Below are 4,270 nucleotides of genomic sequence, written 5' to 3' on the forward strand. Positions count from 1 at the left end.
AGGTCTTGCCATACCAGTTTATTCCTCTGTATTTACTTTAGTTTCTTAGTTTATTCTTGCATTTTGTTCTTCATTCATTTCCATTTAGTTTACTTTGATTAGTATTATCCTCTCTTGGTTTATTGCTTTGTCCACTTTAGTTTCATTCCTATTTATTTCATCGTTTATTGACGCTCACCACCAGTAATCTTCACTCATCACCTGCTGCGCCTCCTAATCGTCATGTGTTTCATTCACATCATGTGTTGATTTTTCACTGTTCAGCGTCGGATTCTCTGTTTTATGTCATAATTCACATCTAGTTCGTCGCTCCGTTTTATGTCCCGCTTCTCCTGTTTCAGAGTTTTACGCAATATCCGGTCGTTTTTTTTTGTTGTTGTTTTTTAACCCCCTAAGATGCAGGGAGATTGGGAAACGTATCGATGGGAAAAAGGCAGACAGACATAAACCTTTTAAAACAACGGAAACAATTTTGGTATTATAATTATTGAAATTTAAAAGTGCTGTGGTTCCGTTGTTCCATCACACCCGTTTCATACCGGACCACTTACAGCACCGGTGTTAACGCTAGGAAATGAACGCCCTCTGTGGTGGTATCACCCGTGGAGGGATTTCTTTATTTAAATGGGTTCATTTCTCAGAGGGAAACACAGTGAGGGTATCATGATTTCAGTAATTACATGTTTTTAAGAGCCATTTTCTGTTGTCCTTCCATGGAAGCGGGCAGCATCCAGACGGACAACAAAACACTTTTTAATATAAGTTGCTGCTTTGACATGATCACAGAACTGCCAAAACATATGTACAAAAATACCAGATGAAGTGAATCACAGCATCGCCATCAGCCGGTGTAACGCTGAACTGATGCGGTGAAGCAGCTTCACCGCATGAAGCTCCTGCGCAGTAGCAGGAGCGGAGTTGCGCCAAAAGCTAGCAGAAGCTAACAAACACTGAATAGAAGAAGAGCTGCCATCAATACAGTTGCAGCAAGGCATGTTTTAATGTTACACAATACAGTTTTAGCAAGTTGCTCAAAATCTAAACTGGTATTGTTGTGCATTTAAGGTGTAAAGTTTACCTTCGACCAAACGCCCCCAAAGGAATCCCAGCGCCCCCTTTTTGTAAAAAATTTCCGCCAGAGCCCCCTGCAGTCCTCTGAACGCCCCCTGGGGGGCGGTACCGCTAATCTAAACAAAGTGGAAGCAGAGCTTCTCCTACACTGGCCTGAACTCATGCTGTTTTATGGCTTTTCACAGATCAGTGTGAAAGCTGGAACCTCTCCTGATTCTTTCCCACACAAAGGGCAGTTCAAAAGATCTTAGCAAAATATTTGCTGTAACTACAGGTAACCAGGGGTGAAAGTAGTTTTAAATTCTTGGGGGTACTATGACAAAAGTATAAAGCACACTTTGGAGTTTCTATGCTGATGAAATTTTTGCGACACGATAAAAATTCTGTAGCTCTTGAATTGCTACAAAGTGGAGTTGTATTTCCCTCAGCCCACTGGCTGTAATGTTGACACGTTGATGCCTTGAGTCCTAAATTCTGAACATAGCCTTCCACATCGGGTTGATGGGGTAACAGGTCCAGAAGGGAACCACAGACATCTCTCCCAGGCCAGACTAGACACATAGATCATCTTCATCAGTTCATTTCAAATCCTGAATCGTATTCAAAAACAATCAATTATTAATGATATTTTCACCAAAAGCTGCTACTGCTGCTCATCTGATGGAGACATAAGAGAAAAGCTACAATTCTTTTATAAACAGATATAAACATTTGTTTACCAGTTGGTTTAATAGTTAGAATACAAGAAAAGTTAAAAACCAACAGACTCATAACCAGTTTACAGGAAAGCATAGAAATGGACTCATTTACCTCCTTCCCGGCTATCAGCAATGTGGGCTGCTGACACTGTGCTGCTGTTGATGTCGAGCTCTCAGTTACACAGAAAAGCTGGAAGACATTACGTTATGTCTGTTGTTTACGTTTCCGCACCGTACAGAACAAATGTGTTTGAGTGGGTTGTTTAAAACCCATCAAATATGGAGCGGCAACGTCATTTCTTTGGGATCATCCTTTATTCTATTTCTATACTAACGTGTAAAATTATTAAACCAAAATTATTTCTTTGCTCTTCTCTAAGCAGGCAAAATTTCTTGTCACAATTTACAACAGCAGCAGCGAATATCTGTAAGGTACATTTAATTTTACTTTCAAGATATTTTTAAGTCAAGTATGATTCAAAATTTTAAACCTGATATAATAAAAAATCCAACTTAAATTAATGGTTTTAATATTCCACTGTCAATCTAAACTTAACATTTAACCATTAAGATCCCTGTTTTAATCCCTAGCCTCCTAAAATATACCCTTCTTAAGTCCGTCATGGAGCCTCGAATGATTAAGTGACGCAGTTGTAAAGTTTTAATAGTTTGAGTCATGCAGAACTGATTTGACCATTTCCATAGCAACGATCAGAAGCAAGACATTCCCCCAGAACTACAGTGACTCATTGTAGCTATGACCTCATCTATGACAAAGATCAAAGAACATCTGAGGTTATGAATGCTTGGATCTCAAAACAAGAGGTWATAACCAAGCATCTCTTTGATAGATATCATTGTGTTGAACAAGTACTTTTACCATGGAACAAATTGCTTTCAAGACAATTTTTTTTCCCGATTACTTTTGGAGCAGGTTACKTAATAACAACAGGAGTGAGAAAGCTTTTCAACAAGCTGCTTCCTGGAGTGACCTTTGAMATCAGTAGCTATAAGGATGAAAATGAATACGATGAATTTGATGCGTGTCTTTTCAAACCTTCCTCGACTGTGAAGAAAACATCACAAGAAAACGCACAGCAAGCTTCCCCGGCTGGGGCAGTTTACGGTGGCTCAACAGGTCATAAAAAACAAACGGATTATTCAGATCACTCTGATAGAGACACTGCGGATGAAGACAACGATTTACCCAGTACTCCCAAAGTTCACAGACTGAGAAGAGTTGGAGCGATAAGGAGGAAAACGAGGCGTCCAAAACCTCACCCTGAGCTCTGAGGAATGCGGACCCATCAAGAAAGATCTGTCGTAGGGAACGATTTCTCTGATCCCAAAGAACAAACTTCCCCGGCTGGGGTAGTTTGCTCCCCAGCCGGGGGGGAACAAGCCGGGGGGGAAGGATGGATGGGGAAGTTTGTTCCCAAAGAACAAACTTCTATTATACCAAGAAGAGACACGCATCAAATTCATTGTACAGACAAACTTCCCCGGCTGGGGAAGTTTGGATTGAAAAGGAGACCGTGGAGTTTAAAACCTCAACCTCTGTGCTGATGATAGGGATATTAGAAGACTGGACACATCAAGAGAAATCGTTCCCTAGGATGATTCCCCGGCTGGGGAAGTTTGGATTGAAAAAGGTACCTTTGAGTTTAAAAGCTCAACCTCTGTGCTGATGATAGTGATATTAGAAGACTGGATGCATCAAGAGAAATCGTTCCCTGGAATGATCCCAAAGAACAAACTTCCCCGGCTGGGGAAGTTTGTGGTGACAAGAAGACCGTTGAGTCTAAAAGCTCAATCTCTACTCTGACGAAAGCGGCATTAGAAGACCGGACCCATCAAGAGAGATCTGTCCTAGGGAACGATTTGGCCAATCTTCCAAAACAGCTAACTTTCCCACCTGGGGATGTTTGCTCTGGAAAGAAGAGACCTGACTATCAAACCTTAACTTGAGTACTGCAGAAAAGGGCAAAATAAGAGAATATCTACAATGCTCGATCTCCCCAACTAATCAGAATTCGCCGCCTGCAGAGCTTGTGATCAAAGGAGTTGATATCAGCACAAACCTCACGTGTTGCGCTCCCCCTGATTTTTAGTATGGCAGAGATCTTAGTCAGCATGTTTTTTTCTCCTGGGTTTTGGCATTGGATATTTTGATTACCTCAGGAATGAGGAACAGTTTTGACAAACTATTTCTGGTAGCAATTTAGAAAAAAGTAGTTCTCAGGACTAGTGCACTTTCACTCGGTATGATCTTTTCAATGCGTTTCATTTTGATGCTTCCCCGGCAGGGGAAGTTTTCTGTAAAAAGACGACAGCTGAGTCTGAATACTCAACTTCTCCTTTGATGAAATTGGCATTAGAAGACAGGCCCCCTGAAGAGAGCGCTGTCCAGGTAATTTTTTTCCAATCTTCCCTAAGAACAAACATGGATACAGAGATATTAATATGGATGAATATGTTAATGAACAGTGAAAAACCAGAGG

The sequence above is a fragment of the Poecilia reticulata genome, linkage group LG21 (genome assembly GCF_000633615.1).
Source record: "Poecilia reticulata strain Guanapo linkage group LG21, Guppy_female_1.0+MT, whole genome shotgun sequence".
Classification (NCBI taxonomy): domain Eukaryota; kingdom Metazoa; phylum Chordata; class Actinopteri; order Cyprinodontiformes; family Poeciliidae; genus Poecilia; species Poecilia reticulata.